The sequence below is a fragment of the Gossypium hirsutum genome, chromosome A05 (assembly GCF_007990345.1).
Source record: "Gossypium hirsutum isolate 1008001.06 chromosome A05, Gossypium_hirsutum_v2.1, whole genome shotgun sequence".
Taxonomy (NCBI): Eukaryota; Viridiplantae; Streptophyta; class Magnoliopsida; order Malvales; family Malvaceae; genus Gossypium; species Gossypium hirsutum.
The window spans coordinates 109,546,472-109,570,354 of NC_053428.1; the positions used below are offsets into that span (position 1 = coordinate 109,546,472).

The 23,883-nt window shown below is 32.0% G+C and overlaps 2 long non-coding RNA genes and 1 other non-coding gene across 3 annotated transcripts; 2 read left to right on the top strand and 1 right to left on the bottom strand.

The window, feature by feature from the left end:
- The first annotated feature begins 3,460 nt into the window (after nt 1-3,460).
- LOC107962217 (uncharacterized) lies at nt 3,461-10,980 on the top strand. The gene is made up of 6 exons (XR_001701540.2): nt 3,461-3,589; nt 3,732-3,862; nt 4,374-4,398; nt 4,508-4,575; nt 4,929-5,008; nt 10,840-10,980. It is a non-coding gene; the product is annotated as an uncharacterized lncRNA (long non-coding RNA).
- Nucleotides 10,981-11,390: 410 nt separating this feature from the next.
- LOC107963475 (uncharacterized) lies at nt 11,391-12,501 on the top strand. The gene is made up of 3 exons (XR_001701931.2): nt 11,391-11,593; nt 11,661-11,752; nt 11,830-12,501. It is a non-coding gene; the product is annotated as an uncharacterized lncRNA (long non-coding RNA).
- Nucleotides 12,502-20,373: 7,872 nt separating this feature from the next.
- Nucleotides 20,374-20,445, bottom strand: TRNAT-UGU (transfer RNA threonine (anticodon UGU)). Its single transcript has one exon. It is a non-coding gene; the product is annotated as a tRNA-Thr (tRNA).
- Between the last annotated feature and the right edge of the window lie 3,438 nt (nt 20,446-23,883).

The window sequence follows — 23,883 nt, forward strand, 5'->3', positions numbered from 1 at the left end:
TATTTGCATTTTCTTGCATATATATGGCCATTTACAAGTCTGAATGGATTGAGAAAGAGAATTATTAAAGAACTCATGCCAACAGCAGTGGTGAACAACCAGATTGGTCGGTCGGGTTGGTTGGTTGGTTCAATTCAATTGAGAATCAGTACATCTCCAAGAATTGGTGTAAATAAGGAGCAGGTACTGGGATTTTTTTCCCAACTAATGTCATCACACACTGTACACTTATGCAAAGCCTTTTAAAATGAGGATAAAGATATGAGATGGGTTGGATCTGAAATGATGAAATTTGAACCCTTCAATAAAAAGGCTTTGAACAAGTAATGGGGAGATCCCAATTACCAGTTAGACTCGGGAGAAAAGTAAGGTCTCTCTTTTGCAAATGTCACGATTTTCCTTCACCAAACATTTGAAAATTTTACCATCTAAAAATCAGAAGCCCTTATCGTCGCTTAGCTTCTTCACTAAACTTGCTTGCTTTGCTTTGTTGCTTTTTCACGATTTTCCTTTTTCTATTTGCATATACCTTCATCCTGTTTTAAGCCTTCATCAGTTGTTCTTTCATTACTTTGTTGAGCGGTTCCCTTTCTATCATCATCTCTTGTATGCTAGCCACTGGTGAATCTGGAGGCTTAATAGCATAGAGAGCCTCGAATGGTGTCCTTCTCAAAGCAGTGTAATGGTTGGTGTCACACCACCATTCGAGTTGGGACAATCATGTACCCCAAGTCTTTAGTTTGTATAGCTACATAATCCTGAGGTATGGTTCCAAACACTAGTTCAATCTTTTAGACTGACATCAGTTTTAGGCTGATAAGTTGTGCTAAACAATAGAATTGTGCCTAATAACTTGATCAATGTCTTGTACCTGTCTGAAATGGCTAATTTTGGATAGCTATGTGATTCATAAACTTGATCCAAGTATAGTTTAGCAATCTTATGGGTAGTATAGGGTGAAATATGGCTAAAAAGTGTGCATACTTGGCATATTTGTCAATGATAACTAAGATGCAATTGTATTTTCTTGACTGAGGGAGTCCTTCTATAACGTCCATAGTTATTACCTCCCAAGCTTGGCTAGGAGTAGGGATAGGTTGGAGTAGTCCAGGTTGTGCTACAAGCTCCACCTTGGTTCTTTAGCAAGTATCACATTGCCGCACATACTCCTCCACTTGTCTTTTAAGGCCTGACCAGCAGAAATAAGGCTTAATCTTGCAGTAGGTAGCCTGCACAGTAAAGTGCCCCCTTATGGAGAGTCGTGAAGTCGTTTAAGAACATGTTCCCTTAAGGTCTACCAATGTAAACTCTTCCCTTGTATCTTACCACCCCATTAGCGAATGTAAACCCTGAATCTCCTTGTTGTACCACTAAGCCAGCTACCCTCTCTTGAGCCCATCGACTTGTTAAAAAAAGTTCAGTTTAGAAAACGTGTTTGAAACACAACGAAAATATAAAGATTTTCTAAAAAATCAAGTTATTATGTTGTTTATAGCAATAATTTTTTTTATCTTAATTATACATGCGTTTTTTGGATATCTAAATTAGGTTATTCTTGTCTTTCAACCTTTCGATTTTCTCGATTTTCTCCTCTAATCTCGATTGTTGTTTGTTAAGAGTGTGGCTCTATTCTCAAACTGATGAAAACTTATGAAAACATTTTAGGGCTAGAAACTAATTACTCAAGAAAAAGAGAATTATTTACCGTAGAATAATTTTCTTGTATTTTGGCAGAGTAACCTTTTAGGTAAATGGTGTAAGCACTACAGCAAAACAGGTTTTTCGCCGCGTTTTAGCAAAAAACGCCGCTAGAGTTTAGCATTAGCGGCGTTTTTCTAAAAGCGCCACTATAGATTGAGCATTAGCGGCGCTTTTATAAAAAACGCCGCAAATGCTCAACATTTAGCGGCGTTTTTGTAAAAGCGCCGCTAATAATTTCAGCAAGACGCAATCATTTCCTTTCAGCCCTTAGTTTCATTAGCGGCGTTTTATAACAAACGCCGCTATAGGTTGAGCATTAGTGGCGTTTTTTGAAAAACGCCGCAAAAAAAGAGCAAGACGCTGTCGTTTTGTTTTAAACCGTAGTGACATTAGCGGCATTTTTATAAAAACGCCGCTAGATAAAACGCCGCTATAGGTCTAGTATTAGCGGCGTTTCTTATAAAAACGCCACAAAAAGTATTTTTTGTATATATTTATTATTTAAATGGTTTATTTATATTTATATTGATTAAAATACAATTTATTTTCAATTGAATATTTAAATTCTTTAGAAAAAACTAATGACATGTAGAAAAAATTTGAAAATTTGAAAATAAAAAAATGTGTTAAAAATGAAAAAAATTAAAATCCTTTTATTTAAAATAATTTTAAAGCTTTTTGGGTATATGACTGATTGTTTGTCAAAATATATATTAAAGTTTAGGGATTATGGGTTTAGGGGTTGGGGTTTAAAGTTTAGGGATTATTGGGTAAAGGTTAAGGGTTATGGATTATGGGTTTAAGGATTAAGGGTTATGGGTTTAATGGTTAAAGGGATAAGGGTTAGGGGTTTAATTAATGGTTAAGGGGACATGGGAAAGGGGTTTATGGTTTACGAGTTAATGTTTTAAGGTTTAGAGATTTTGGTCTATGGTTTAAGGGTTGGGATTTAAGGTTTAGGGGTTAGTGGATTAGGGTTTAGGGTTTCATGGTTTAGGTATTTATGGTTTAGGGTTTAAAGGGTATGGGATAGGGGTTATGGGGTTAGGGGTATGAGTTATGAGTTTAGAGCTTAAATGGATAGGTGTTTAGGGTTTAGGGGTTATAAGATTAAAGGGATAGGGGTTAGGGGTTTAAGGTAATTAATTAGTGTGAAAATTTTGAAATTTTATTGTTTAAAATAAATTTAAAGTTTTTTTTGGATATATGATTGGTTTTTTTTAATTTATATATTAAATAATTTAAAAATTTAAAGATTTCAAATTTAGAATAAATTTCAAGATTTCAAATTTTAAATAATTTTCAATATTTCAAAATTTATCTAATTCTTTTAAATAATAGTTAAATTTTAAAAAATTATTTATTTAAAAGGAAAAAATTAAAATACTATTATTTAAAATAATTTTAAAGTTTTTAAGGTATATAGTTGATTGTTTTTTAATTTATATTATTTAAATTATATATTAAATAAATCAAAATTTTAGCATAAACGACGTCATTCAATGTCTCCAAGGGAATTAGCGGCGTTTTAAAAAAAGCTCCGCTAAAAATAGAGAATTAGCGGCGTTTTTAAAAAAAAGCGCTGCTAAAAATAAGGAATTAGTGGCGTTTTTAAAAGAAGCGCTTTTGTAAAAACGCCACTAATTCTCTATTTTTAGCGGCGCTTTTGTAAAAACGCCACTAAAAGTTTAATTAAAACTACGTCGTTTCCTTTGCAATTTACTGACGTCATTACGTTTAACAAAACGCCGCCGTTTTTGTTTCAGCCATTTCACCCCATTGCAAACCCGAAACCTTCATTTTCTCCCAAATCAAAGTTTCCCCTAAACCCAAAAATTTCCCCAAATCAAACCCATTTGCCGTCTCCCTCTCTCTTTTCGATCGACAGGTTATTATAATTTCGTGTTTGTTTCAATCTGTTGTCACTAGGTTAAATATGGTTATTATAATTTCGATTTCATTGCAGCAAGTAAGCAGTTTATTTTCGATTTCATTTCCATTTCGATTTCACTTCTGTTTTATTTTTGCAGCAAGCAGAAAGATTAAGGGATTTCATTTTGAAATCAAACCCGATTGAAGGCTACCTTTGGCGAGTCCATCAAATCAAGGAACTCTCATTTACTTGTTCTTTTGAACCCTAGACTTTAGCATGCTGACATTGGTAATCTTAGATTGTTGTGCTTCTCTCTCTTTTTGGGGTTTTGGGGCTATTTGGGTTTTTGAAATTTCGAAATGTGATTTAGGGTTCTGAACTATGTAACTAAAATATTAGTGTTCATCTTAGTTTTATAACTGCTAGCAGTAAGTTTATCTACTTGCATCTGAACGAAAATCAAATAAACAGTGATGCATGGAGGTCATGTTGCTTGTATGGATAATTAGGATTTGTGGACTTCGAAAATTATGTTTATGAAATGTGTCATGTCTGGCTAATATTACATTTTGGTTGCAAAATTTTCTTAATATGTTGTAAGCTCTGTATTCACAAATTAGCTCTTCTTTTGTGTGGTTCCTACATTTCCTTGCTTTTTGGTTTGATAATTTCAACAATGACATCTGATTATGTTGGACTTGTATGCTTTTTCTTTTTAGCTCATATTTGAGGTTTGAATTGTATGTATTTTAACTATGTTCATGTTTCAATTTTTTGATCGGGGGTGGAATTGAAACAGATGCAGCCATCAATCCAGGAAACAGGTTCTCCAAATGATTTGTCTAATCTTCTGTATCTGTCTTGAAACTTTAAAGTTAATGTCTTTGAACAAGTTTTTTATTGCTGCTACTTGGCTTTCTTTCTTTGTTGTAGTGGAGGTACTCTGTTAGATTCGAAAGGGAATTTGATTGGAATTAATGCGGCTATATTCACACAGACAGGTTATTTTTCTCTTTTTACCGTAATCTTAAACAAAAGATTTTTCTATATTGATGAGAAGATATTTCAGAGTTAGATGTTTCCTTGGCCAAAGAATAATAATAGTTATGATAGCTAACAGCTTCCTATGTAATGCCTTCTTATGTTTGCTCTAACATTTCATTTTTCATGAAGTACCAGTGTGCGACACTTGTGTTTAACATGTATCCAGACAGTGCTTTGGGGATGATGATCGTCCAAATCTATGGAAAAACTTAGAACAAATTTAACATACCTGTGTCAGACATATATCCATACTGTCACACCTTAGTCCAAGTAAAATAGATGCATTCTGATTTTGTTATTTGCATTTCAGGTACATCAGCTGGTGTAGGATTTGCTATCCCGTCATCCACTGTGCTCAAGATTGTACCTCAGCTGATCAAATTTGGCAAAGTAAGTTTCATTAAGTAAATTCTTGGTCTCTTCTTTTTTCTGATCTGTGCTAATCCCGTTTCAGCTCACCTCAATAAAATCTTTTTGAAAACGTGTTAATTATATGAATAAGTGAATATTTTAATATTTATAGGAATAAATATTAAATTTATACATAAATATTGATCAAACTTATAATTTGATACATAAATTTTCATTTGGTGTTATTATATAAATGAAACTTAAATTGCGGTTCATATGTATGTATAAAACTTTGATTTATTTCAATTGTACATGTTTAAAAGAAATAAATACATACATTTTTTGTCATATTGAATTAATATAATTGTGTGTATGTAATATAATTGAATAATTATATAATGTGTTAAGTTTGAGCATTGTATAAGTTAGTAATGTTTTAATTATGTAATTGAATAATTCATCTCGTTATGTGCACAAGTATTTAAATGTTCATGATAGCAGCTGGTATTTTTTTTTTTGGAAGATAAATTATAGCTCTAATTAATTTATATGGAGGACAAATTTGGAAATATCTGCTAAGGTAGGTCTCTCTCCATACTTGGTATGATTTATATTGTTGTTTGTTTTGTGTTATAATTTGCGGAGCATTGAATAATTATATAATTGATGGTGATCATTGTGGAGCCTTAGTCTATAAAATATTACTTTATTATAGTAACTGCAGTTATAAGCAATTAAAACAATAGCTGACCTTCTCTCCAACCTTATTTTAAATATTTTAAAGATTCAAAGTATATAGGCTGGAAACCTGACGGGTTGCTTTATATCGAGCTGTAAGATATAATGGGTCCTCCCTAGGTGTAACAACGCCACGTATGATGAATCTTAAAAAATTCAAAAAGACTTGAAAAAAGTTCTACCGAGCTCATTTACTATTGAATATTTATTACCATGTAGCTTGCTTGTCCATTAAAATTACAACAATAGCTGACCTTCTCTCCAACCTTATTTTAAATATTTTAAAGATTCAAAGTATATAGGCTGGAAACCTGACGGGTTGCCTTATATCGAGCTGTAAGATATAATGGATCCTCCCTAGGTGTAACAACGCCACGTATGATGAATCTTAAAAAATTCAAAAAGACTTGAAAAAAGTTCTACCGAGCTCATTTACTATTGAATATTTATTACCATGTAGCTTGCTTGTCCATTAAAATTACAACAATAGCTGACCTTCTCTCCAACCTTATTTTAAATATTTTAAAGATTCAAAGTATATAGGCTGGAAACCTGACGAGTTGCCTTATATCGAGCTGTAAGATATAATGGATCCTCCCTAGGTGTAACAACGCCACGTATGATGAATCTTAAAAAATTCAAAAAGACTTAAAAAAAAGTTCTATCGAGCTCATTTACTATTGAATATTTATTACCATGTAGCTTGCTTGTCCATTAAAATTACAACAATAGCTTACCTTCTCTCCAACCTTGTTTTAAATATTTTAAAGATTCAAAGTATATAGGCTGGAAACCTGACGGGTTGCCTTATATCGAGCTGTAAGATATAATGGATCCTCCCTAGGTGTAACAACGCCACGTACGATGAATCTTAAAAAATTACTATATTCAAATTACTATTTTTTATATTAATAATGTTTGATTTTAATATTTTATAATTTTAAATGTCTTTAAAAGTTATACCTAATTTTTATCAAAATAGTATTAATATTGATCATTACTTAAATAAATTACATAACTTACATAACTCATATAACTTACATAATTTACATAACAACTTACATAACTCACATAACTTACATAATTTACATAACTCACATAACGTACATAACAACTTACACAACTTAACTAATACATGTAGTGTAATCTAATAATTTCCTTAAAAGCATATAGTTTAAAGTTCAAATTTCATAACTTACATAATCTACATAACTTACATAAAACATAAAAATATATCATATCAAGACTTACATAATAAATAACTTACCTGTGTAATTTATTGTCAACTTTAGAATTCAAGAACTACGAAATGGATAGGAGTTGGATGAAATTGTCAAGGGTAAGCAACGCCTATCGAAATGGAGTACAAACTTTTTTGAATTTTGCATTTCAAAATGCAAGCCAACAGAATATGATTCTTTGCCCGTGTAAGAAGTGTGGCAACATTAATTGGCATACTCGTGAAGTTGTCTACGAACATCTAATTGTTGATGGCTTTATTCGGGGGTATAAAAAATGGATTTTTCATGGAGAGTGTACATCTAGTGGAACTTCTTCAATGATTAATCCGACTTATCCTGATACTGATTACCATCAGTATGTTAGACAAGATGACATGGAAGGTATGTTGCGGGATGCATTTAATATGCACAGTCATGGTGAGCAATCGTTTCCACCTGACTTTATTGCATCCGATGATTGTAATATGAGTGGAAATGTTTTTGGCGAAACGGGAACAAGTGCACCTTAGGAGGAGCCAAATGAAGAAGCGGCAAAGTTCTACAATTTACTTAATAAAATGAACGAAGAACTTTACGAGGGATCAAAATATTCAAAATTGTCCTTCTGCATTCGTTTATTTCACTTAAAATGTTTGGGAGGGTGGACTGGAAATTCTTTTACAATGCTGCTAGAGTTTCTGAGAGAGGTGTTTCCTTTTGCAAAAATCCCCCAATCTTGTCAAGATATGAAGAGACTAATAAAAGATTTCGGCTTTGGGTACGATAAAATTCATAGTTGCCCAAATGACTGCATGTTGTACTTGGGTGATCAGAAGAACAATAGTGTTGTAATGTTTGCGGCAAGTCTCGTTGGATGAATGGGAATACAAAAGATGTGAATGCGGATGAAGGTGGGGCACAGTTAAGAAAGAAGCCAGTCAAGGTTTTGCGATACTTTCCCCTAATACCAAGACTTCAAAGGCTTTTCATGTCGTCAAAGACGACTGAATTTATGAGGTGGCATAATGATCAACAGATCGATGATGGATTATTAAGACATCCTGCGGATTCTTTAGCTTAGAAATCATTTGACATGAAATTTTCAAGCTTTGCAAGCGATCCTCGAAATGTGAGGCTTGGGCTAGCAGCTGACGACTTTAATCCATTTAAAATCATGAGTACTTCGTACAGTACTTGGCCTGTGGTGCTTGTTCCCTACAATTTGCCTCCATGGATTTGCATGAAGCAATCTTCGTTTATTTTATCAATGATTATTCCTGGAGAGAAAGGTCCCGAAAATGATATTGACATCTATTTGCAGCCACTTATTAAAGAGTTAAAATAATTATGGTCGGGTGTTGAGACATATGATGTATTAAGAAAAGAGAACTTTTATTTACGTGCAGCTTTATTGTGGACAATTAATGATTTCCCGGCTTATGTTAATTTATCGGGTTGGAGTACTAAAGGACGTTATGCTTGTCCTTGTTGTGCTGCGCAAACTTGTTTGAAGTGGTTGTACAATGGGAAGAAGTTCTCTTACATGGGCCATCGTCGGTGGTTAGATGAAAATTATAAATTTAGATTTTAGGACTCTATTTGACGGTACTGAAGAGTACAGAGGAGCTCCTCAACAGACCTTTGGATCTGAAATCTTGTTTATGTTAAAAGATATCAACTTCTGTTATGGGAAAATGAATCAACCATCTAACACGCAATCAAAGAGAAGATCGAGGGATGAATCCGATGATGAATCTGACGAAGAGGATGATCCTAATGAGGCAGACATGTGGAAAAAAAGAAGTATTTTTTTTGAGTTGCCTTATTGGAAGCATAATATTTTACGCCACAATATTGATGTCATGCATATTGAGAAGAATGTCTGCGAGAACATAATTGGGACAATTTTGAATGTCGATGGAAAATCAAAAGACAATCTTCAGAGTCGACTTGATTTAGTTGACATGAGAATTCGGCGTGATCTTCATCCTCAAGTAATTCCTAATGGGAAATATCGGTTGCCACCTTCTATTTTTTCAATGTCAAAGGAAGAGAAAGAGGTGTTTTGTATGGTGTTGAAGGATATAAAGGTCCTAGATGCGTATGCGTCAAATATATCTCGATGTGTGAGTCTTAAAGATGGAAGATTATATTCATTAAAATCACATGATTACCACATCTTGATGCAAGATTTACCCCCAGTTGCTTTACGGTGCTGTATGTCAAAAAATGTAACGTCCTGTATAATTGAACTATCTAATATAATGAAAGCTATTTGTGGCCAAGTTTTAGATGTTGAAGAACTTAAGAAAGTACAGGATCGAGCTGCTTTGACTTTATGCAATTTGGAGAAGATCTTTCCACCTTCCTTCTTCACTATTATGGTGCACTTGGTAATCCATCTCCCTCACGAAGCAATACTTGGTGGACCGGTCTTTTATCGATGGATGTATCCAATAGAAAGGTGCTAGTTTATTTGTCAAGTATTTATTTATTCGCGTCTATACATTTAGTTACAACTTTTGATAAATATTGTATATCGTGTTTAGGTTCCTAAGCAAATTGAAATCTTATTGTCGCAATAAGCATTATCTAGAAGGATCAATTGCTGAAGGCTACTTGGCAGAGGAGTGCATGACATTCTGTTCTACATATTTAGAAGATGTTGAAACACGATTGAATAGACCGAATAGAAATGCTGGGCTCAATGATCATAACTTGGCCGAAACTTATTTATTCCAAAGTTATGGAGAACCAATCGGCAAAGTTGAAATTGCAGAATTAGATGATATATCGTGGATACAAGCACATCGATATGTACTTTTTCACCACGATTTAGTTGAACCGTTACGCAAGTAAGTTCTAAAATTTCCTCACATATTCGTCGTTTTGATTTGTTTATCTTCTAACCAATTACACTTGTTTTTAACATAGTGAGTACAAACAAATTTTGAAATCTCGTGCACGCTCTCGAAGATTGCAACATTGAGAGATTAATAAGTTATTCACAGAATCTTTTCATGAATGGTTAAGTCAAACGGTATGTAACTAAAGTTAATAAGTTACATATAATCCCGAAATTTAGTTAATTATTCAATTTACTTTCGATTCAATAGGTTTGGAGTGGAAAGGACGTCAATGACGAAGTTAAATGGCTTTCCCAAGGTCCGAACAGAATAATAAAAAGATATAGTGCCTTCCTCATCAATGGATACAGATTTCATACAAAGTATCGTGAGAGAAAGAAGAGAACTCAAAATTGTGGAGTTGTTGTTAATTCTTCAATTACAAGTTATGCTAGTACTAGGGACAGTAATCCGGTTGAGGGTAATGTGGAGTATTACGGACTTCTTACTGACATTATTGAGTTGGATTACTATGGCAGATGGAAAGTTGTCTTATTTCGGTATGATTGGGCTAATGTTAATATTGCTCGAGGAATTAAAGAAGATCAATTTGGTTTTACAATGTTGAATTTCTCTCGCTTGATTCACACTGGACAACAATTGATGGACGAGCCACATGTATTTTCCTCTCAAGTGAAACAAGTTTTTTATTCGAAAGATCCAACTGATGAGGGTTGGTATGTTGTACTCCGGAACACCCCTAGAGACTTGTTTGACATGGGTAATGGAAGTAGAGATGACATCGTCGAAAGATCAGAAACATTACCTTTTCCAGAACAAAACTTAGATGAAAATATCCCTAGTACTAATACACAACATTAATGGGTTCGACATGATGTGGATGAAGATATTTACGAATAATGATGTAGTAAGATTTTACAATTTTTTAATTATATGTAATATTATAATTTTAATCTTTGTCATGTTATATAATTTAACTATTTTATATGTACTACTATTGTTGTAATTTGTTACTAAAACTTTAACTATTTTATGTGTATTGCAGGAAAAATGCGTAGAAGAAGATTACGAGATGTAAGTATTGTCCAGAATACTCCAAATTCGGAAGAAGGAAATAGTGAACAGCAGACAGTTGTTGGATCTTCGAATGTGTCGGAGACACTTGATGAGCCTGAAGAATTTCAAAGTAATGTTATGTTTATTTTACATGTGTTGACTTTTATTATTGAATTATTATTCAATTTTAATATAATAATAGTATATTATTTTTCAGCTGAAAGTGGTGGGACGCGCAGAGTTCGAGGACGTACGCTGCTTAGAGATTTATACGACTTAGATCCTGTCGAGCGTGTTAAAGTAAGTAGAAATACTCCTGGTCAGCCTGTTGGATCTGAAGCTCGACTTTTAGCAAGCTATTTGGGCATTTTAGCACGAAATGCAAATATGTTGCCCATCAACTACGAATTATGGCATCACATGCCTGATAGCAACAAAAATCAGGCTCTCGCTAATATTAAGGTAACAAAATGTGAATGTAATTTATAATACTTTGGTTTAAGTTTCATTTATATTTACATTCTAAACTTATGTTTTTTTAGGAGAGATTTGCTTTAGAAGTCTCCGATGATTATATCAAGAAGGCATTAGGTAAAAGATGGAGAGACAATAAAAGCACTTTAAAGAAACAATATTTTAAGAAAGACATAAGCCTCGAGGAAAAATTGAGAAATGTCCCGCCGGGAATGCTGAGGTATCAATGGGAAGATGCGGTTAGATTTTGGAATTCAAAGAAAGGAGAGGTATTGCGTATTTCCAAACTCTTATATATGTATTTACTATATACGTAATAATAATTTTATTATGTAGGACCGTGAGCGAGTTGGAACAAGCAGCAGGCAAAAACAAAAATTCACACACACGGCAGGGTCAAGAAGTTTGCTTCTGTAGCTGAGGCCGAGGTATTATGAATTTATTAATTCTTTCAAATATTAATAACTTTCTATTATTAAATAATATTTTTACTACTATATTGTAGGAAGCCAAATCCGGACAAAAAGTTGGACGCCTTCAGCTTTTTGAGATTACACATAGGAAGAAAGATGGATCTCCTATGACATCCGAAGCTGGAGAAATTATGGTATATTTACTTAATAATATTTGATTTATTCTAAATATTTATAATCTTTAATTATAATTGTTTAATTCAATTCATCATTAGTAGTTTTAAATAATGTTAAGTTATGTTGCATTCCTTTTTATTATATATTTCGTTTCTAACTCTTTAATTGATTTTTTAGGAGAAACTAAATGAGAAGAAGGCGAAATATGAAGCGATTGCTTCGAGTGATAGTTCTTTTAATCTTGAGAACATTGATAACAGAATTATCACTGAAGTTTTGGGTCCTAAAAGGTACGGTCGGGTTCGATTTCAAGGATCTGGTACCCCGACCCAATATTTTGGATCTGGCTCCCAGCAATACATGCCTTCTGGAAGTCAAGCTCAAGCTGAAGTTCAGAGGTTAAGAGATCAGATAGCTCAGATGCAAGCGAACACGGTTGAGCAAATTGTCGAGGTTCAATGAAAATATGAAGAACTTCAGCAACAACTTAGAGCAGAGGCAAAAGAGAGGGAGGCAGCAGCTGTAGAAGGAGAGGTAGAGGCACGAGCAATGGTAGCAGAGCAGAGCAAAAAGTACGATGACCTCCAGCTACAGCTTCAGCAGATGATGCATATGTTTCAGCAATCGCAAAAGCCGCCATCTTAGACATTAGTTTTCTTATTGTAAGAATGTTTTTAAGTTTTGTCACGTTTAACATTATTGTAAGAATATTTTAAATTATACTTTATTTATTAATTATATCATATATCTTTAGTTAAATTTAAAGTATCATTTAGAATTAATGTTTTTTGTTGTATTTTTTTATGCTAAATTTGCTGTTTTTGGCTGCATTTTATACTATATTTGTTGTATTTGGTTGGATTTTAATGCAGGAAGGGCTGGATATTGGTGAAAAAAATATTGCAAATCTGCCAAAATTAGCGGCGTTTGTGAAAAAAGTGCCGCTAAAAGCCGTGATATTTAGCGGCGCTTTTCCCACAAACGCCGCTAAAGTTCGTGACTTTTAGCGGCGCTTTACCCACAAACGCTGCTAAAAGCCGTGCCTTTTAGCGGCACTTTTCCCACAAATGCCGCTAAAGTCCGTGACTTTTAGCGGCGCTTTAGCGGCGTTTTAAAAAGCGCCGCTAAAGGCTAAAAAAAGCGCCGCTAAAAGTCTATTTTCTTGTAGTGAAGGTGTAATTTGATCTAGTTCATAATCTCTATTTCTAGAAAAATTAATAAGAGTATCAACCAAATAAGGCTTATTTGAAAAATAATATTTTAATAGGAAAAATATACTCCTACTAGGAGTACATGAAATGGGTGGCGACAACACCCTTTGGGAACTCTAGGGTTGCCGCGTCTTGCCTTATATCGGGCTTATTGGGCCTATTTCGTATATCGAGTAAAATTATATGTGTCACATTGTTTTTAAACTAATTTATCCAATCCAATAAAAAATTTTCTATACGCAAAATATTATTTATTCAACTAACTAATTACTTAACTTAATTAAATGGTCTTTTCAACTCAATTCTAATATCGTTAAAGTCATGAGGACTTTATCGTATTAGAATTTATAAGTAAATAAATTTAATTAACTTGTTTTTTGTGAGACTGTGATGACTAATTAATTTAATTTCCACTTTGAACTTTAATTATTTAATTACCATTTAATTAAATAATAATTCGAAGAAACTAATTTAATCTCTAAATCATATCTTGTTCTTGGAGATAGAACGCATTCATTGCGGATAATAATCCATGTGATCTATTTCTCTTATTTGTCGTTTTTATACGTTCACATCATCAATTCAAATGCGAACCATCAATGATATACCGAGCTAGCAGAGGGACGGATTAGACATATATAATTAGAGCTCAAATAATTTATTAAAGTATGGCTATTTGTCTATTAATTATAATATTATTTAGTCATGAACTTGACATATATGTGTTACCCTCATAGGATATCATTTACCTTTTTGGGATAAAATTCATTCTCCCAATATGATCATATTTTATCTTATGGTTATCATTACATCTTTCTTTATGAAAAAGTCAATTACTAAGACATAGTAATTAATTAAACAATTTGTCTATTTGCATGTACCAACTAAGGTCGCATATAAAACTCCATACAAATTGTGGCACGATAGGAAACCAAGTCTAAAGCATTTAAGGATTTAGGGATGCCCAACTCACGTATTGGATAAAGATGAGGGGAAGTTGGATTCACAGATAGAGTTGTGCATGTTTGTGAGATGTCCTAAAGGAACGAAGGATGGTTTGTTTTATAAGCCGAAAAGTAAACAGTTATAATTTCGACTCATTCTACCTTCCTTGAGGAAAACTATATGAACAACTTTAAATCTCAAAGTAAAGAAGTACTCGAGGAACTTTTGGAAAATACACAAAGTCCTACAATAATAGTTCCAGAACCAACTCTTAATAATAGACATGCAAACAATCAGCAGGATAGGGAGCTTCGTCGCAATGGGAGGGCTTTTATAACTTTATCGGTTACCCTCAATTTTTGTGGCTAAGCTAGAACCCTTTAGCTTTTATAAGACTCAACTAAAAACCTCTAACCCCCTTAAAATTTTCCACCCAAAAACCTTAAGTACATTCTTTTATTACAAAGAGGCAATGGACAAACAAATGATTACCTATAATAGGTGTAACAGCCTAATTTTCAGTGGTGTCGGAACAGTGATTCGAGATCACTAAATTTGACAAATGAGTAGGAAATATTATTAATTTAGTGAGTATAATTTAAATGTGAAGTTAGGAAAAATTTTGAAGTAGTGAATAGTGTACTAAAAATAAATATTAAAATAATTAGAATAAAAAACGAGGTATCGAGACCTCAAAAATTTTAAATCGAGCCATAAATATTTTTATAAATAATTATGGAGTGTTAATAAGTCAGTATTAAAGTTTCGTCAAGAAATTTTAAAGTTCTGATAGTTAATTGAACAAAAAGGACTAGATTGTATTAAATGCAAAATTTTGGGAAATGATTAAATAGCTTAAATGATAAAAGAAAGAGGGTTTAAAAGGGAAATAGACCCAAGGTCTCTTTGGGCTGGACGGAAATGGCATGAAATCAGCAAGAAAATAAGGAGAATTAAGGGAAAAATTGGGAAATTGCAAAATTTACTTAATAAAGCTAGGACTAAAGTGGAATTATCTAGATTTCTCTTTATTTTTCTGCATTCTCATCAGAAAAAACACCATTGAAGAGTTCCCTTAAGCTGGTTTTTCATATTTTTACTTCAAGTAAGTTCAATTCTTGATTATTTCTTGAATTTTTTATGTTTTTGTGACTGTTCAACTAGGTCCACTTGTTAAATTCATTAGTTTTTGATTCTATGAAAGAAATTGAAAGCTTCTATGAATATTTTCTGGAAGTATATGATTATTTGGCATGGAATTAGAGCTTTAAATTGTTTATATGCTGATTTTATTGAAAGAATTGAATAGAAAGTGAATGTTTGGGATGTAATTGTAAAAGAGTTTGAAGTTAGAGTTTTATGTAGAAATTCTGAATTTCAATAGTTATGAAATAACTTATAATGTCTAGGAAAAGTATTAATTGAGAAAATTATCTTAATTGAGGGGTTAATTGAGCAAGGACTGAATTGTATGAATTGTGAAATTTGGGGCAAAATAGAAATCAACATTTTGCACTAAAACTGTTTTGGACAGCAGCAGTAGTCTAACTTTGAAAATTCACCAAAAATTTTAGAAATGGAATTATAGGATGAATAAAAAATGAAATTAAAGCTTATTGAGTCTAGTTTCTTATAGAAGAAATTATGTAAGCAATGGAATTGTAAATCATGAGATATGATAAATTTTGTGAGACAAGGTCAGAACAATTTCAGATTCCCCTGTTCTAACTTTGTAAAATCATAAAAAATTAAATGAAAATAATTATGGGCTTAAATTTATATTTTTAGAATCCTGAATGAGTCTATTTTCAAGAGAAACAAATAGGAACATCATTCGAATCCTGTACGAGGAGATAATTAATTTTTAGTGAAGAAGGGTCGGAACTGTCAGACAGCAGAACACGGGAGACTTCAATGAATAAACTGTATTAATTGGACCAACCAAAAATTACAAAATTTTTATGGTAAGAAGATATGTGAGTATAGTTTCAGGGAAAATTATCGGATCTTAATTTTGAGTTCCGTAGCTCCAGATATAAATAATTTAGTGACTACGACACGAGTGGATAGTCTGAATATTCACATTAGTAATTAGTGAAAATTATGGATAAGGTTACTTACAAGTGTGTTATTTATACCAAGGATGTGAATGGAGAGAAGGAGGAGGAAAAATATATGAATGACTCGTGTATAAATTGATCACATGCCCGATTATAATTGATAAGTGTTGGATTAGAAATGATATAATGTTTTATTTGGAATATTTATTATAAAATTATGATTATTGTTATAATATAAAAATTGAACTTGTGAGTTTATATGGCTAAATTTTAGTGATTATTTGTTAATTTTATGAATTTTCATGATGTGTTATCTCATATGTATTGATGATAAAATCGTGAATAATGTAAAAGCATGAAAATTGAATAAATGATCAAGTTGAGCATTTCAGTTCAGTGACAAGATGAATTGAAGGAAAATTCCATGGTTGGACCATGGCAACAAGTGATAAGTGATAGCTTCGGCTACACTTATCTGATCAAGGACAAATGACAAGTGAAAAGTGGTAGCTTCTGCTACCTGATCAGTAAATAGTGGTAGGTTCGGCTACAAGTGACAAGTGATTTCCGTATAAGACCATATCTGGGATATGGCATCAGTGTGATATATGCTACTGTATAAGACCATATTTGGGATATGGCATCAGTGAGATATGTGATTCGTGTAAGCCCATAGCTGGGTTATGGCATCGATATGTGATATGTGATTACGTGTAAGACCATAGCTGAGCTATGGCATCGATATATGAATATGTGTAAGACCATAGCTGGGCTATGGCATCATTATGTGAAGATGTGTAAGACCATAGTTGAACTATGGCATCAAGAAAACGAAGTACTCAATTCCGTAAGACGTTCACTAATTTGACAAAGTTTGGTAAGTGTTACATGGAATTATGTGATACAAGGAAGTACGAGTTGATAAGATATGAGTATAGAACTTGGTTGATAAATGAATTCATTTGTGATTATATAATTGTTCATCTTGAATGTAATGTCCATATGTATTGATAATTCAAATGTTTTAATGAATAAAGTTCCGACATGGAATAAATTGAACACGAGGAAAATAATTATGAAATTGAACTCGAAATTCATGAAAATGACGGTTATTGATATATGGAGACATGAGACATTGATATATGAATATGGAAAATGTTTGATAAATGTGTTTATTCATAATTATGGAATTATATACCTCATGTCTACTATTTGCATAAAGATGATATTTCAAATACTTTGGTTATTTAAGCTTAAATATGAAATACTATGAAATCAAGATAAGTTGTTATGAAAATATATTTAGATTAGAGAGATATGGCTGATATATGTTGTATGATTACATAACGTGAAATTGTGTATATATATGAGAAATTTAATGAGAATTGAGCCCATACACGTTTCTTGTTATTTATAGGAAGTATACGACTGACAAGGGTGATGAAGTTATAAACAGAGAGTTACACGGGTTGAAAACACGAGCGTGTGACTCTCCAAAGTGTGAAAATTTTCTAAGTGTTGCAAAAGTTTCATATGTTTACGGTTTGATCCCGAACCACCCTGAATGTATGTTTTGGGCCCTGTAGGCCCATATAAGGGACGTTAAACATATGTATGAAAGTTTTTAATTTAGAAGAAATTTTATGGCTGATTTTTACATAATTAATCATATTAAGTTCAGTAATGCCTCGTACCCTATTCTAGGCTCGGAATACGGGTAGGGGGTGTTACAATAGGTGTACCTTTGCAAGTTTGAGCTTTAAATACAAAGAAAAGAGAGTAACAAAAGATGTTACAATAAACTCTCAAAAGAATATGTACAAGAAAATGAATGAAATGAAGAAGTATGATCGATTCTCTTGTGTTTGATGCTTGGATATCTCTATCTTGTATCTTAACGTGTTCTTGATTTGTATTTATATGAAGAAGTGAAATTTTCGTTGGGGATGAATTAGAGTTGCTGCAAGCATTAATTTTGGGCAAAAATGTATCTGCAGCTCACATAAGGGTATCAATACTTGGTTGGAAAGTAGATGTTAGTGCTTGTTTAAATTGTCAGGTATTGATACTTATACCATAGGTTTCAATTGCTTGAGGCTGGGTGTCAAAACTTACAATGTATATATAAATACTTTGCCTTACTGGATTGTTTCGTGCCTATTGACTCGCAATGTATCGAGACTTAGACCTCTAGTATTAATAATATTTAATCTCTAAATGATTTACTGGTAAAATTTATATTAAATATTATTATTCTAAAATCTTGAGATATCAAAGCTAACACATATATCAGATACAGGTATGTGATGATGCACGTCTGCAACAAAGTTAGGCAATCTGTTGTGACAAAGCGTGACCATAAGTTGGTTGTAAAGTTCAAAATAAGAGTGCTATAAATGTTCTAAAAATCATGTAAAATACCAGTATAGCCTTAGTAGCTATAATTGTTGTATTCTGTTTGCATTAATATGATTAAACTTTTCCAAGTTGCAAATAACCAGAATGTTGACCCAACTTGATGGCAGTAAGATACTACATTTGGTATTTTTATTTATTTATTTATGGGTTGGTTAACATTTTCTATCTTGGACTGTCCTTGGATTGGATTGAAATAATTAAGCTCATTGCTATGAACATCATTCTTTAGACTCTTACCAGATACTAGAAGCAAGGATTTTTGAGAGCTAGGTAGCCTATATTATTGACCAACTAATGGTTATTCCTTTTCATGTATGACCTCCTATCTTCCCCATTGCTTATTTATAACATGTTTCGGACTTCAACGTATTGGGAGGGTTTTTAGTTGAACCATAAAAATTAGAGTAATTTTAGATTAGCCTTGAAAATCTAGAGAGTTTTAGTTGAATCACAAGACTAGAGAAAGAGTTTCCAAGTTAGGGATTGTAAATGTAATACATCCTCTTTGAAAGGTACAATTTGGGAAATCGTTGGTTCATATATATCAATATAAGGGAGGTAGGTAATTGAGGTCAAACCACTATAAATTCAAGTATTTAGCTATGATCTCCAATAATCTTTCAATATAAAATAGTTTGTAGAAAATTTTTAAATTCTTAATGTACTCTCCTCTTGGTATTTTTTTACTTTAACAATTTTTAAGAAAAGAAGTTTCTATAACTTTCAAATCCCAATTTACCCCTCATGGTATTTAACCTTTGTCAGAAGAAAAAAGGAGGACATCTTCAAGTGGCAAAGCATTTCAAGGGCTAGTGGTGGTAAAAGAATACTATATATTTATATACGAAATTTCTATACGTAATATAATTTAATACAGACAATTCTGCGAATCGGTGGTTAATTCTCCCTTGTGAGGAGTTATAATCATATAGGAAGTTTTCAAAGTTATGATAAGTACAACAAAATGATGATTTGCAGCCTGTTGTAATGTTTGTGGTATTATTAAAGGTTATCAATGCTGAGGTTTGGCAATAAAAATAAATACATCCAAAGTTGCATATGAGAAAAAAACCCTTAGCTATCCCTTTACATTAACAAGGTTTATCATGTGTCAATTCTGCTAGAAAGGTGACCTTTTTAACCAATTGGAACATATTTTTTCAATAGTACACAAAATCAGGGTTGGGACACCAAACTTAACTACCTTGCTACCTTATAAGGGTCACAGCAGCCCTACAACCAGAGCTTCCACTTAAATGCACATGCCAAGGAGTTCAATCTTTTTAAGCTAGAACTGTTACATGTAGGAACTTGCAAGCTGCCAAGTGGGTTCATTTTGTGGTTGAAATGAGTGATTTTCATTTTTAGAGACCGACCAGAAAAGTGTCTATTTCACTTGGCTTTGAGCAAGGCCTTTAATGGTCCCATCCCAATGAAATGAAGATTTTGTAGGGAGGATGAAGTTAGTGTCATTGCAAGTGGGGACAATGAAACAATCCCTTGTGAAGGGCACTCTAACTGGCTCCTAACACACAAGATTTGGATAAAATCCACTTGTCTTTCTTTGTGGATCTCATTTCAGGGTTTGGTCAATGTTGTCCCCCATGAAAATAGAATCAATATGAATAATTTTCCACCTTTTCTTCAGTTGAAAGAAAGGGTTTGTTTAGAAAATAAAAATGTGCAGCTAGCAAAGTTGTTGAGGCAGGTAATGCCACATCAAGATATGTGCATTTAATGAAAAAATCTTCATACTTCCAACTAAAATATGTATCCCTAAGTCTCCTTTCACACTTCAATTAGGCAAAAATTAAAAGCCTTACACTGCCCCCATGCAGGATCGAACTACAGACCTTCAGTTTACAAGACTGACGCTCTACCACTGAGCTATACGGGCCTTAATGCTGTGCGGTAGCTCCTGCAAAAATAAAACTGTTGGTTTTTATTCATTAAACTAATAAATAATCATGAATAAGCTTTTGAGGCTCGTTTATTAAATAAACCGAACACGAATAAAGCTTGTTCAGCTCATTTAGTATATATCAATAAAATTATTTTGATTTGTATTTTTTATTTATAATATAATTATTTATATTTATATTTTACTATTATATATATTTATTTATTATTCAAGAACATTATTCGACTAACATGTTGATAAATATTAAATAAATGACTATAAATACACATACTTTTAAATAAAAAAACACGGGTAAACTTTAAAATATATAAATAAAAGTCTATTCATTCAAACTCGATTCATTTATAACTCTTCAGACATAAAATTTTTCATATTTTATAGTGAGGTTGGACAAGCATAATTGTTGAACATTTTTTAATTAAGAAAAAAGAGGAAGAGATTTTGTCAAAGTAAAGCTTAATTAAGTTAGATTATTTTCGTTTGGATGATTAAAAAGTTAAAAAAGAAGGTGATGTCACCTTCCCAATATTCCATAGCAGAAATTGTATCAAAAAATATGATGATCTTTGTTACTGATGTGAAGTATTATTATGTAGAATTATAAATCAAAATCATGTGGTCAATATCTTATATTATATAATATTTAATCTTATATCAGTATCGGATAGCATCGAAATTCATATGAAAATGATGCATGAATACAAGGGACTGTGAGCCCCGGAGCTTGCATGTGCTCCCTAACATGGTAGGGACACCTTAATCTCTAATCAATTTCCATTTCCTTTTTTCATAAAATTTCTTCCTCTTTAATACATAATTTAATCATTTTGATAAACTACAAAACTTCCACGTTTAGTAATAATAAATAATGATGCGGATTGAGTCTTAGCTCGGTTGGTGTGGACATTATTGTCAATGTAAGAGGACGTGGGTTTGAGTGCATTGATATGTTGAAGAGGGGCTATGGGTAGTTCTAGGCATTGTGTTAAAAAAAATAGATATGATCAAAACCTATAATGAGATTGTTCAGAAAATAAATAATAATAATAATAATGCCGATTGAGTCTTAGCTCGATTGAAATGAGAATTGTTGCAAATGCAGAAGAATATTGATTTGACTGTGTTGAAGTGTATTATCCTCTTATTTATGGGTTAGGAAGGGACTATAACCAATTCTAAGCATTATATTAAAAAGAACAGATATGATTAAAACTTATAATGAGATTATTCTCACGCTAATAATCCATCAATGATAATAATAAAAAGAAACCAATTTTCTTCGTCTTTTCTGTCTCTATTTGATACTATCTATCAATCTTTACGACAAATGGTTATTTATGGATTGATGCTAATTAATCCACTTATATGTTAATAAGATAGACTAGTTTCTGAAAAATAGATAAATTAGTCATTATACATTAGATCAAAGAGCAAGTTAATTTTTTGTTAAAAATTTTATTTATTTTTAATATTAAAAGCTGATACTTGTACGTGAGAATGAGGTACACATTGTGTGTCTATTTATTCTATCAACCACGTTGATTTTAACAGTAGAAATGAATGAAATTTTTAACAGATAAGACTAATTTGTTCATTAATCAAACATACAAGGACTAATTTGCTTATTTTTTAAAAAAATGGATAAAATGCAATCTGACTCTTAGTATAGGAGCTACCATAAATGTAAAATTTCAATATTATCCCTTTTAAGAATTACGAGTTTAAACTAATTAAAAAGTAAAATTACACTTTGACTTTCAAAAAACGATAAAATTTTGATTTAATCCTTTAAAACTATAAAGATATACGTTATTAAATTTATGAAATTACATTTTAACTCTTATAAAAATATACAATTTTATAAGAAAAAATTTAGCTTCTTCCTTACATATAGTCAACATATATTATATATGCATGGATTAAATGTATGATGTTTTAAATATTTGAATTGTATGGTATAAATATTGGACACCAAATCTGGATAAGGTGTTATTGAAGCAATTGAAAATAGTATATATGATTCTTAGTTGCTATACAAAATATTAGTAGGTTTTAAGGAGAGATGGTGTCCGGTATATTTGATAATAGGCCGGGTCGATATAAAATTTTGAAGTTTATTTTTTAAGTTTGGGCTCGACCTGAAAAATGGATTTAAAATTTTGTTTAAATCCGACTCAGTTTGATCATAATAAATTTTTTTAAGATAATTTTTTTATAAAAAACAAATTTAAAAAATATATTACATAAAATACACTAAGAATATTAAATAAGTGTTTCCTATAGTCATGTGATTCAGGCTGGACCGGGTCTAAAAATTCTGTCTGAGGCTCGACCCGTTTAGAAAATGGGTCTTATTTGTTTTTGTCTAAACTCATTTTATGAGTTTGTATTTTTGTCCAAAATTTTTTACTTTACAAATCAACCTTTAAACATGAATGAATAGTGTTGACACCATTTTTTGATTAAAGCGGGGTCGACTTGGGTTTTGAAAAGTGAAACGGGAGTCGCCACCAATCCTTTTTTATGAGGTGTGATTGGATCACCTTGAAAAGTGGTTGTTTTTTTTTATAAACGGTTTGATTTTCTTAAAACAACAGGTTTGGTCCACGAAATTCAGAAAAACGGGTTCGGAAGTCGGTTACGCACGAGGAAGGATTAGCACCCTCGATACGCCCAAAATTGGTACCTTAGTTGATTACTTGATGTCTTAATGTCGAAAATTGAGAATTTAAAAGAATTTTAAAAATACGATCCTTTTATTAAAATGTTAAAAATTTTCAAGAAAAGGAGGATATTTCACGTTATTCGAGAAAAAGAATCATATTCAGTAAGTTAGAATACAATATCTCAAATTCTCGATACGCGAATGAAAAAGTTTATTTAAGAAATTTTAGCCGTCTTGAATTTAAAAATGAGATCATAACCAGTAAGTTAGGATGCGATCCCTTTTTTTAAATTTCGAGATCATTTAAAACTTGATTTTGAAAAGATTCGTGTATTTTAGATTCATCGAGAAAATCGAAACCCAGTAAGTTAGGGCACGATTTTCTCGAATCCAAACACAAAATGCCATTTTAAAAAATTGTTACATCAAGTGAGATAAAACACAAAATCATGGTGAAAGCAAATTACATTTTTATGCATGGTAAATAATAAAAAGTCAACAAAGTAAAAAATAAACAAACAAGAATAAAGACATTTAAGCAAATAATAACGAACATGTAGATAAATAAATAAATCAACATGAACTGATAATTATAATAATGAATAAAATGGTGATATATATATGTATGTATGTTAGAAACAAATTATACGGGGTAAAAACATAAAGTTAAATACAAAAAGGAAGTATATATAATTATAAAATACATGTATATACATAAATAAGGAAATAGAAATGCTCATAAAATAAAA